The sequence below is a fragment of the Rhinoderma darwinii genome, assembly GCF_050947455.1.
Source record: "Rhinoderma darwinii isolate aRhiDar2 chromosome 5 unlocalized genomic scaffold, aRhiDar2.hap1 SUPER_5_unloc_27, whole genome shotgun sequence".
Taxonomy (NCBI): domain Eukaryota; kingdom Metazoa; phylum Chordata; class Amphibia; order Anura; family Rhinodermatidae; genus Rhinoderma; species Rhinoderma darwinii.
The window spans coordinates 31,837-43,930 of NW_027461784.1; the positions used below are offsets into that span (position 1 = coordinate 31,837).

The window sequence follows — 12,094 nt, forward strand, 5'->3', positions numbered from 1 at the left end:
CTTTTATCTCTGAGGCCCCATTATGATGTCAGAAAGCTGGCTCTGGAATCCTGAGGGCTCCACTATGACACGTGCAAAGTTCCGTCTGAACTTTATATAAGACGGTGAGGCTCAGTCAGTCACTCAGTGTTGCCTGAGAGGGCAACACTGCAACAGCCGGCCGCCAGGCTGTCTTTTTTTTGCACAGCTAGTTGCCTCCAGGAGGCCACAAGAGGGAGACAAGGGACTGCAAAATGGAAAATAGGCATCCACCAACTTTACAGACAACTTCTCCTTGCTCCTACAACCTCCATCCTTGCACAGTTTGTTATTCTTCTAGGTAACATAGTAACAAATCCAAATTGCTGCTCTCTTTGTAGGCAAGCAAGGCTTTGTTGCAACTGCAATTCTTACTTCTTCTTGAAATGTAGGGACGACAGTACATTCCATCACATCCATCTAGTGTACACAGGTAGGTCCATTGTGACGGGCAGGCGAGCGGGCGGGCTGCTTTATTGGCTGTTTGCTGTTCCCCTACTCCACTCCACTATTTGACTGTTGTGCTGCATCAATCAATCAATCAATCAATCAATCAATCAATCAATCAATCAATCAATCAATCAGTGGCTGGCTCAGGTGCAGCTCTTTAACTTACCTAAAAGGGAGGGCGGAGAGAAGACAAGGAAGGTGAATGAGGTGTTCCAATGTGAAATGCCGGAAACACAGAAACACAGACGACACACAACAAGAGGTGGCAATCTATTCATTAATTGCATTTAATCAATGAGCTCATTATCACTCATGCATTGTCCAACAGGTGTTGAAATAATGGGATTAAAAGGGGAGATCCCTTCAGAAAGACAGAAACAATAGCAAAGACAAAAAACACTTTTGGAATCTGCTTTTAGTCAACACATAAGGAAAGGGTGCACCGGTCCTGGAAATACTGCAATACCAGGTCAATGCGTGGAGTGGACAGAGCAAGCTCTATTTCCATCTCCCTGTTCTAAAAATCCATTTAATATATGGTCCCCAGATAGGGGACGTATCAGATATTAAACTGATAAGAACAGATACTACACTTGATCTTAGCCAAAAGGCCGAGAAGCGATAACCCGAACGGGCCGCGCGTTGCCCGAGCCTGCCCGATACTGCTGTTCAGCCCTTGCAGCGATTCAGCCTACTTCTAGGCAATTCCATGGGGCCCTGCAGGCTCACACACTCACAGCTACACGGGAGGTGAATAAAGGCCGGAGAGGAAGCCAGACAGGATTTGCTTCTTTTGCTTGCACCACAATGCAGTGCTGAAAGAGGAGGAATCTACATAAAAACGCCTTCCTGGCAACGCCCAAATGCCCTGCTGCCATGCAGATAAACACTGGCAGCGGCAGCAAGTGCATGCCCACAGCCACCCCTTGTTCCTTCACACCTTGTATCAGCTGTAATCCAGTCCAGTCCAGTGCTGCCTGCTGAGCAGCACTGACCAACACTGCCTGGGCCCAGGCTTTTATCTCTGAGGCCCCATTATGATGTCAGAAAGCTGGCTCTGGAATCCTGAGGGCTCCACTATGACACGTGCAAAGTTCCGTCTGAACTTTATATAAGACGGTGAGGCTCAGTCAGTCACTCAGTGTTGCCTGAGAGGGCAACACTGCAACAGCCGGCCGCCAGGCTGTCTTTTTTTTGCACAGCTAGTTGCCTCCAGGAGGCCACAAGAGGGAGACAAGGGACTGCAAAATGGAAAATAGGCATCCACCAACTTTACAGACAACTTCTCCTTGCTCCTACAACCTCCATCCTTGCACAGTTTGTTATTCTTCTAGGTAACATAGTAACAAATCCAAATTGCTGCTCTCTTTGTAGGCAAGCAAGGCTTTGTTGCAACTGCAATTCTTACTTCTTCTTGAAATGTAGGGACGACAGTACATTCCATCACATCCATCTAGTGTACACAGGTAGGTCCATTGTGGCGGGCAGGCGAGCGGGCGGGCTGCTTTATTGGCTGTTTGCTGTTCCCCTACTCCACTCCACTATTTGACTGTTGTGCTGCATCAATCAATCAATCAATCAATCAATCAATCAATCAATCAATCAATCAATCAGTGGCTGGCTCAGGTGCAGCTCTTTAACTTACCTAAAAGGGAGGGCGGAGAGAAGACAAGGAAGGTGAATGAGGTGTTCCAATGTGAAATGCCGGAAACACAGAAACACAGACGACACACAACAAGAGGTGGCAATCTATTCATTAATTGCATTTAATCAATGAGCTCATTATCACTCATGCATTGTCCAACAGGTGTTGAAATAATGGGATTAAAAGGGGAGATCCCTTCAGAAAGACAGAAACAATAGCAAAGACAAAAAACACTTTTGGAATCTGCTTTTAGTCAACACATAAGGAAAGGGTGCACCGGTCCTGGAAATACTGCAATACCAGGTCAATGCGTGGAGTGGACAGAGCAAGCTCTATTTCCATCTCCCTGTTCTAAAAATCCATTTAATATATGGTCCCCAGATAGGGGACGTATCAGATATTAAACTGATAAGAACAGATACTACACTTGATCTTAGCCAAAAGGCCGAGAAGCGATAACCCGAACGGGCCGCGCGTTGCCCGAGCCTGCCCGATACTGCTGTTCAGCCCTTGCAGCGATTCAGCCTACTTCTAGGCAATTCCATGGGGCCCTGCAGGCTCACACACTCACAGCTACACGGGAGGTGAATAAAGGCCGGAGAGGAAGCCAGACAGGATTTGCTTCTTTTGCTTGCACCACAATGCAGTGCTGAAAGAGGAGGAATCTACATAAAAACGCCTTCCTGGCAACGCCCAAATGCCCTGCTGCCATGCAGATAAACACTGGCAGCGGCAGCAAGTGCATGCCCACAGCCACCCCTTGTTCCTTCACACCTTGTATCAGCTGTAATCCAGTCCAGTCCAGTGCTGCCTGCTGAGCAGCACTGACCAACACTGCCTGGGCCCAGGCTTTTATCTCTGAGGCCCCATTATGATGTCAGAAAGCTGGCTCTGGAATCCTGAGGGCTCCACTATGACACGTGCAAAGTTCCGTCTGAACTTTATATAAGACGGTGAGGCTCAGTCAGTCACTCAGTGTTGCCTGAGAGGGCAACACTGCAACAGCCGGCCGCCAGGCTGTCTTTTTTTTGCACAGCTAGTTGCCTCCAGGAGGCCACAAGAGAGAGACAAGGGACTGCAAAATGGAAAATAGGCATCCACCAACTTTACAGACAACTTCTCCTTGCTCCTACAACCTCCATCCTTGCACAGTTTGTTATTCTTCTAGGTAACATAGTAACAAATCCAAATTGCTGCTCTCTTTGTAGGCAAGCAAGGCTTTGTTGCAACTGCAATTCTTACTTCTTCTTGAAATGTAGGGACGACAGTACATTCCATCACATCCATCTAGTGTACACAGGTAGGTCCATTGTGGCGGGCAGGCGAGCGGGCGGGCTGCTTTATTGGCTGTTTGCTGTTCCCCTACTCCACTCCACTATTTGACTGTTGTGCTGCATCAATCAATCAATCAATCAATCAATCAATCAATCAATCAATCAATCAATCAATCAGTGGCTGGCTCAGGTGCAGCTCTTTAACTTACCTAAAAGGGAGGGCGGAGAGAAGACAAGGAAGGTGAATGAGGTGTTCCAATGTGAAATGCCGGAAACACAGAAACACAGACGACACACAACAAGAGGTGGCAATCTATTCATTAATTGCATTTAATCAATGAGCTCATTATCACTCATGCATTGTCCAACAGGTGTTGAAATAATGGGATTAAAAGGGGAGATCCCTTCAGAAAGACAGAAACAATAGCAAAGACAAAAAACACTTTTGGAATCTGCTTTTAGTCAACACATAAGGAAAGGGTGCACCGGTCCTGGAAATACTGCAATACCAGGTCAATGCGTGGAGTGGACAGAGCAAGCTCTATTTCCATCTCCCTGTTCTAAAAATCCATTTAATATATGGTCCCCAGATAGGGGACGTATCAGATATTAAACTGATAAGAACAGATACTACACTTGATCTTAGCCAAAAGGCCGAGAAGCGATAACCCGAACGGGCCGCGCGTTGCCCGAGCCTGCCCGATACTGCTGTTCAGCCCTTGCAGCGATTCAGCCTACTTCTAGGCAATTCCATGGGGCCCTGCAGGCTCACACACTCACAGCTACACGGGAGGTGAATAAAGGCCGGAGAGGAAGCCAGACAGGATTTGCTTCTTTTGCTTGCACCACAATGCAGTGCTGAAAGAGGAGGAATCTACATAAAAACGCCTTCCTGGCAACGCCCAAATGCCCTGCTGCCATGCAGATAAACACTGGCAGCGGCAGCAAGTGCATGCCCACAGCCACCCCTTGTTCCTTCACACCTTGTATCAGCTGTAATCCAGTCCAGTCCAGTGCTGCCTGCTGAGCAGCACTGACCAACACTGCCTGGGCCCAGGCTTTTATCTCTGAGGCCCCATTATGATGTCAGAAAGCTGGCTCTGGAATCCTGAGGGCTCCACTATGACACGTGCAAAGTTCCGTCTGAACTTTATATAAGACGGTGAGGCTCAGTCAGTCACTCAGTGTTGCCTGAGAGGGCAACACTGCAACAGCCGGCCGCCAGGCTGTCTTTTTTTTGCACAGCTAGTTGCCTCCAGGAGGCCACAAGAGGGAGACAAGGGACTGCAAAATGGAAAATAGGCATCCACCAACTTTACAGACAACTTCTCCTTGCTCCTACAACCTCCATCCTTGCACAGTTTGTTATTCTTCTAGGTAACATAGTAACAAATCCAAATTGCTGCTCTCTTTGTAGGCAAGCAAGGCTTTGTTGCAACTGCAATTCTTACTTCTTCTTGAAATGTAGGGACGACAGTACATTCCATCACATCCATCTAGTGTACACAGGTAGGTCCATTGTGGCGGGCAGGCGAGCGGGCGGGCTGCTTTATTGGCTGTTTGCTGTTCCCCTACTCCACTCCACTATTTGACTGTTGTGCTGCATCAATCAATCAATCAATCAATCAATCAATCAATCAATCAATCAATCAGTGGCTGGCTCAGGTGCAGCTCTTTAACTTACCTAAAAGGGAGGGCGGAGAGAAGACAAGGAAGGTGAATGAGGTGTTCCAATGTGAAATGCCGGAAACACAGAAACACAGACGACACACAACAAGAGGTGGCAATCTATTCATTAATTGCATTTAATCAATGAGCTCATTATCACTCATGCATTGTCCAACAGGTGTTGAAATAATGGGATTAAAAGGGGAGATCCCTTCAGAAAGACAGAAACAATAGCAAAGACAAAAAACACTTTTGGAATCTGCTTTTAGTCAACACATAAGGAAAGGGTGCACCGGTCCTGGAAATACTGCAATACCAGGTCATTGCGTGGAGTGGACAGAGCAAGCTCTATTTCCATCTCCCTGTTCTAAAAATCCATTTAATATATGGTCCCCAGATAGGGGACGTATCAGATATTAAACTGATAAGAACAGATACTACACTTGATCTTAGCCAAAAGGCCGAGAAGCGATAACCCGAACGGGCCGCGCGTTGCCCGAGCCTGCCCGATACTGCTGTTCAGCCCTTGCAGCGATTCAGCCTACTTCTAGGCAATTCCATGGGGCCCTGCAGGCTCACACACTCACAGCTACACGGGAGGTGAATAAAGGCCGGAGAGGAAGCCAGACAGGATTTGCTTCTTTTGCTTGCACCACAATGCAGTGCTGAAAGAGGAGGAATCTACATAAAAACGCCTTCCTGGCAACGCCCAAATGCCCTGCTGCCATGCAGATAAACACTGGCAGCGGCAGCAAGTGCATGCCCACAGCCACCCCTTGTTCCTTCACACCTTGTATCAGCTGTAATCCAGTCCAGTCCAGTGCTGCCTGCTGAGCAGCACTGACCAACACTGCCTGGGCCCAGGCTTTTATCTCTGAGGCCCCATTATGATGTCAGAAAGCTGGCTCTGGAATCCTGAGGGCTCCACTATGACACGTGCAAAGTTCCGTCTGAACTTTATATAAGACGGTGAGGCTCAGTCAGTCACTCAGTGTTGCCTGAGAGGGCAACACTGCAACAGCCGGCCGCCAGGCTGTCTTTTTTTTGCACAGCTAGTTGCCTCCAGGAGGCCACAAGAGGGAGACAAGGGACTGCAAAATGGAAAATAGGCATCCACCAACTTTACAGACAACTTCTCCTTGCTCCTACAACCTCCATCCTTGCACAGTTTGTTATTCTTCTAGGTAACATAGTAACAAATCCAAATTGCTGCTCTCTTTGTAGGCAAGCAAGGCTTTGTTGCAACTGCAATTCTTACTTCTTCTTGAAATGTAGGGACGACAGTACATTCCATCACATCCATCTAGTGTACACAGGTAGGTCCATTGTGGCGGGCAGGCGAGCGGGCGGGCTGCTTTATTGGCTGTTTGCTGTTCCCCTACTCCACTCCACTATTTGACTGTTGTGCTGCATCAATCAATCAATCAATCAATCAATCAATCAATCAATCAATCAATCAATCAGTGGCTGGCTCAGGTGCAGCTCTTTAACTTACCTAAAAGGGAGGGCGGAGAGAAGACAAGGAAGGTGAATGAGGTGTTCCAATGTGAAATGCCGGAAACACAGAAACACAGACGACACACAACAAGAGGTGGCAATCTATTCATTAATTGCATTTAATCAATGAGCTCATTATCACTCATGCATTGTCCAACAGGTGTTGAAATAATGGGATTAAAAGGGGAGATCCCTTCAGAAAGACAGAAACAATAGCAAAGACAAAAAACACTTTTGGAATCTGCTTTTAGTCAACACATAAGGAAAGGGTGCACCGGTCCTGGAAATACTGCAATACCAGGTCAATGCGTGGAGTGGACAGAGCAAGCTCTATTTCCATCTCCCTGTTCTAAAAATCCATTTAATATATGGTCCCCAGATAGGGGACGTATCAGATATTAAACTGATAAGAACAGATACTACACTTGATCTTAGCCAAAAGGCCGAGAAGCGATAACCCGAACGGGCCGCGCGTTGCCCGAGCCTGCCCGATACTGCTGTTCAGCCCTTGCAGCGATTCAGCCTACTTCTAGGCAATTCCATGGGGCCCTGCAGGCTCACACACTCACAGCTACACGGGAGGTGAATAAAGGCCGGAGAGGAAGCCAGACAGGATTTGCTTCTTTTGCTTGCACCACAATGCAGTGCTGAAAGAGGAGGAATCTACATAAAAACGCCTTCCTGGCAACGCCCAAATGCCCTGCTGCCATGCAGATAAACACTGGCAGCGGCAGCAAGTGCATGCCCACAGCCACCCCTTGTTCCTTCACACCTTGTATCAGCTGTAATCCAGTCCAGTCCAGTGCTGCCTGCTGAGCAGCACTGACCAACACTGCCTGGGCCCAGGCTTTTATCTCTGAGGCCCCATTATGATGTCAGAAAGCTGGCTCTGGAATCCTGAGGGCTCCACTATGACACGTGCAAAGTTCCGTCTGAACTTTATATAAGACGGTGAGGCTCAGTCAGTCACTCAGTGTTGCCTGAGAGGGCAACACTGCAACAGCCGGCCGCCAGGCTGTCTTTTTTTTGCACAGCTAGTTGCCTCCAGGAGGCCACAAGAGGGAGACAAGGGACTGCAAAATGGAAAATAGGCATCCACCAACTTTACAGACAACTTCTCCTTGCTCCTACAACCTCCATCCTTGCACAGTTTGTTATTCTTCTAGGTAACATAGTAACAAATCCAAATTGCTGCTCTCTTTGTAGGCAAGCAAGGCTTTGTTGCAACTGCAATTCTTACTTCTTCTTGAAATGTAGGGACGACAGTACATTCCATCACATCCATCTAGTGTACACAGGTAGGTCCATTGTGGCGGGCAGGCGAGCGGGCGGGCTGCTTTATTGGCTGTTTGCTGTTCCCCTACTCCACTCCACTATTTGACTGTTGTGCTGCATCAATCAATCAATCAATCAATCAATCAATCAATCAATCAATCAATCAATCAATCAATCAATCAATCAATCAGTGGCTGGCTCAGGTGCAGCTCTTTAACTTACCTAAAAGGGAGGGCGGAGAGAAGACAAGTAAGGTGAATGAGGTGTTCCAATGTGAAATGCCGGAAACACAGAAACACAGACGACACACAACAAGAGGTGGCAATCTATTCATTAATTGCACTTAATCAATGAGCTCATTATCACTCATGCATTGTCCAACAGGTGTTGAAATAATGGGATTAAAAGGGGAGATCCCTTCAGAAAGACAGAAACAATAGCAAAGACAAAAAACACTTTTGGAATCTGCTTTTAGTCAACACATAAGGAAAGGGTGCACCGGTCCTGGAAATACTGCAATACCAGGTCAATGCGTGGAGTGGACAGAGCAAGCTCTATTTCCATCTCCCTGTTCTAAAAATCCATTTAATATATGGTCCCCAGATAGGGGACGTATCAGATATTAAACTGATAAGAACAGATACTACACTTGATCTTAGCCAAAAGGCCGAGAAGCGATAACCCGAACGGGCCGCGCGTTGCCCGAGCCTGCCCGATACTGCTGTTCAGCCCTTGCAGCGATTCAGCCTACTTCTAGGCAATTCCATGGGGCCCTGCAGGCTCACACACTCACAGCTACACGGGAGGTGAATAAAGGCCGGAGAGGAAGCCAGACAGGATTTGCTTCTTTTGCTTGCACCACAATGCAGTGCTGAAAGAGGAGGAATCTACATAAAAACGCCTTCCTGGCAACGCCCAAATGCCCTGCTGCCATGCAGATAAACACTGGCAGCGGCAGCAAGTGCATGCCCACAGCCACCCCTTGTTCCTTCACACCTTGTATCAGCTGTAATCCAGTCCAGTCCAGTGCTGCCTGCTGAGCAGCACTGACCAACACTGCCTGGGCCCAGGCTTTTATCTCTGAGGCCCCATTATGATGTCAGAAAGCTGGCTCTGGAATCCTGAGGGCTCCACTATGACACGTGCAAAGTTCCGTCTGAACTTTATATAAGACGGTGAGGCTCAGTCAGTCACTCAGTGTTGCCTGAGAGGGCAACACTGCAACAGCCGGCCGCCAGGCTGTCTTTTTTTTGCACAGCTAGTTGCCTCCAGGAGGCCACAAGAGGGAGACAAGGGACTGCAAAATGGAAAATAGGCATCCACCAACTTTACAGACAACTTCTCCTTGCTCCTACAACCTCCATCCTTGCACAGTTTGTTATTCTTCTAGGTAACATAGTAACAAATCCAAATTGCTGCTCTCTTTGTAGGCAAGCAAGGCTTTGTTGCAACTGCAATTCTTACTTCTTCTTGAAATGTAGGGACGACAGTACATTCCATCACATCCATCTAGTGTACACAGGTAGGTCCATTGTGGCGGGCAGGCGAGCGGGCGGGCTGCTTTATTGGCTGTTTGCTGTTCCCCTACTCCACTCCACTATTTGACTGTTGTGCTGCATCATCAATCAATCAATCAATCAATCAATCAATCAATCAATCAATCAATCAATCAGTGGCTGGCTCAGGTGCAGCTCTTTAACTTACCTAAAAGGGAGGGCGGAGAGAAGACAAGGAAGGTGAATGAGGTGTTCCAATGTGAAATGCCGGAAACACAGAAACACAGACGACACACAACAAGAGGTGGCAATCTATTCATTAATTGCATTTAATCAATGAGCTCATTATCACTCATGCATTGTCCAACAGGTGTTGAAATAATAGGATTAAAAGGGGAGATCCCTTCAGAAAGACAGAAACAATAGCAAAGACAAAAAACACTTTTGGAATCTGCTTTTAGTCAACACATAAGGAAAGGGTGCACCGGTCCTGGAAATACTGCAATACCAGGTCAATGCGTGGAGTGGACAGAGCAAGCTCTATTTCCATCTCCCTGTTCTAAAAATCCATTTAATATATGGTCCCCAGATAGGGGACGTATCAGATATTAAACTGATAAGAACAGATACTACACTTGATCTTAGCCAAAAGGCCGAGAAGCGATAACCCGAACGGGCCGCGCGTTGCCCGAGCCTGCCCGATACTGCTGTTCAGCCCTTGCAGCGATTCAGCCTACTTCTAGGCAATTCCATGGGGCCCTGCAGGCTCACACACTCACAGCTACACGGGAGGTGAATAAAGGCCGGAGAGGAAGCCAGACAGGATTTGCTTCTTTTGCTTGCACCACAATGCAGTGCTGAAAGAGGAGGAATCTACATAAAAACGCCTTCCTGGCAACGCCCAAATGCCCTGCTGCCATGCAGATAAACACTGGCAGCGGCAGCAAGTGCATGCCCACAGCCACCCCTTGTTCCTTCACACCTTGTATCAGCTGTAATCCAGTCCAGTCCAGTGCTGCCTGCTGAGCAGCACTGACCAACACTGCCTGGGCCCAGGCTTTTATCTCTGAGGCCCCATTATGATGTCAGAAAGCTGGCTCTGGAATCCTGAGGGCTCCACTATGACACGTGCAAAGTTCCGTCTGAACTTTATATAAGACGGTGAGGCTCAGTCAGTCACTCAGTGTTGCCTGAGAGGGCAACACTGCAACAGCCGGCCGCCAGGCTGTCTTTTTTTTGCACAGCTAGTTGCCTCCAGGAGGCCACAAGAGGGAGACAAGGGACTGCAAAATGGAAAATAGGCATCCACCAACTTTACAGACAACTTCTCCTTGCTCCTACAACCTCCATCCTTGCACAGTTTGTTATTCTTCTAGGTAACATAGTAACAAATCCAAATTGCTGCTCTCTTTGTAGGCAAGCAAGGCTTTGTTGCAACTGCAATTCTTACTTCTTCTTGAAATGTAGGGACGACAGTACATTCCATCACATCCATCTAGTGTACACAGGTAGGTCCATTGTGGCGGGCAGGCGAGCGGGCGGGCTGCTTTATTGGCTGTTTGCTGTTCCCCTACTCCACTCCACTATTTGACTGTTGTGCTGCATCAATCAATCAATCAATCAATCAATCAATCAATCAATCAATCAATCAATCAATCAGTGGCTGGCTCAGGTGCAGCTCTTTAACTTACCTAAAAGGGAGGGCGGAGAGAAGACAAGGAAGGTGAATGAGGTGTTCCAATGTGAAATGCCGGAAACACAGAAACACAGACGACACACAACAAGAGGTGGCAATCTATTCATTAATTGCACTTAATCAATGAGCTCATTATCACTCATGCATTGTCCAACAGGTGTTGAAATAATGGGATTAAAAGGGGAGATCCCTTCAGAAAGACAGAAACAATAGCAAAGACAAAAAACACTTTTGGAATCTGCTTTTAGTCAACACATAAGGAAAGGGTGCACCGGTCCTGGAAATACTGCAATACCAGGTCAATGCGTGGAGTGGACAGAGCAAGCTCTATTTCCATCTCCCTGTTCTAAAAATCCATTTAATATATGGTCCCCAGATAGGGGACGTATCAGATATTAAACTGATAAGAACAGATACTACACTTGATCTTAGCCAAAAGGCCGAGAAGCGATAACCCGAACGGGCCGCGCGTTGCCCGAGCCTGCCCGATACTGCTGTTCAGCCCTTGCAGCGATTCAGCCTACTTCTAGGCAATTCCATGGGGCCCTGCAGGCTCACACACTCACAGCTACACGGGAGGTGAATAAAGGCCGGAGAGGAAGCCAGACAGGATTTGCTTCTTTTGCTTGCACCACAATGCAGTGCTGAAAGAGGAGGAATCTACATAAAAACGCCTTCCTGGCAACGCCCAAATGCCCTGCTGCCATGCAGATAAACACTGGCAGCGGCAGCAAGTGCATGCCCACAGCCACCCCTTGTTCCTTCACACCTTGTATCAGCTGTAATCCAGTCCAGTCCAGTGCTGCCTGCTGAGCAGCACTGACCAACACTGCCTGGGCCCAGGCTTTTATCTCTGAGGCCCCATTATGATGTCAGAAAGCTGGCTCTGGAATCCTGAGGGCTCCACTATGACACGTGCAAAGTTCCGTCTGAACTTTATATAAGACGGTGAGGCTCAGTCAGTCACTCAGTGTTGCCTGAGAGGGCAACACTGCAACAGCCGGCCGCCAGGCTGTCTTTTTTTTGCACAGCTAGTTGCCTCCAGGAGGCCACAAGAGGGAGACAAGGGACTGCA

The 12,094-nt window shown here is 47.8% G+C and overlaps 8 non-coding genes across 8 annotated transcripts; all 8 read right to left on the reverse strand.

Annotated features, from left to right (window-relative positions):
* Nucleotides 1-900: 900 nt before the first annotated feature.
* LOC142688995 (U2 spliceosomal RNA) lies at nucleotides 901-1,091 on the reverse strand. The gene has a single exon (XR_012858025.1). It is a non-coding gene; the product is annotated as a U2 spliceosomal RNA (small nuclear RNA).
* Nucleotides 1,092-2,379: 1,288 nt separating this feature from the next.
* Nucleotides 2,380-2,570, reverse strand: LOC142688996 (U2 spliceosomal RNA). Its single transcript, XR_012858026.1, has one exon. It is a non-coding gene; the product is annotated as a U2 spliceosomal RNA (small nuclear RNA).
* A 1,292-nt stretch (nucleotides 2,571-3,862) lies between these two features.
* On the reverse strand, nucleotides 3,863-4,053 carry LOC142688997 (U2 spliceosomal RNA). The gene has a single exon (XR_012858027.1). It is a non-coding gene; the product is annotated as a U2 spliceosomal RNA (small nuclear RNA).
* A 1,284-nt stretch (nucleotides 4,054-5,337) lies between these two features.
* LOC142688987 (U2 spliceosomal RNA) lies at nucleotides 5,338-5,528 on the reverse strand. The gene has a single exon (XR_012858018.1). It is a non-coding gene; the product is annotated as a U2 spliceosomal RNA (small nuclear RNA).
* A 1,288-nt stretch (nucleotides 5,529-6,816) lies between these two features.
* On the reverse strand, nucleotides 6,817-7,007 carry LOC142688998 (U2 spliceosomal RNA). Its single transcript, XR_012858028.1, has one exon. It is a non-coding gene; the product is annotated as a U2 spliceosomal RNA (small nuclear RNA).
* A 1,308-nt stretch (nucleotides 7,008-8,315) lies between these two features.
* On the reverse strand, nucleotides 8,316-8,506 carry LOC142689000 (U2 spliceosomal RNA). Its single transcript, XR_012858029.1, has one exon. It is a non-coding gene; the product is annotated as a U2 spliceosomal RNA (small nuclear RNA).
* A 1,291-nt stretch (nucleotides 8,507-9,797) lies between these two features.
* LOC142689002 (U2 spliceosomal RNA) lies at nucleotides 9,798-9,988 on the reverse strand. Its single transcript, XR_012858031.1, has one exon. It is a non-coding gene; the product is annotated as a U2 spliceosomal RNA (small nuclear RNA).
* Nucleotides 9,989-11,280: 1,292 nt separating this feature from the next.
* LOC142689003 (U2 spliceosomal RNA) lies at nucleotides 11,281-11,471 on the reverse strand. Its single transcript, XR_012858032.1, has one exon. It is a non-coding gene; the product is annotated as a U2 spliceosomal RNA (small nuclear RNA).
* Between the last annotated feature and the right edge of the window lie 623 nt (nucleotides 11,472-12,094).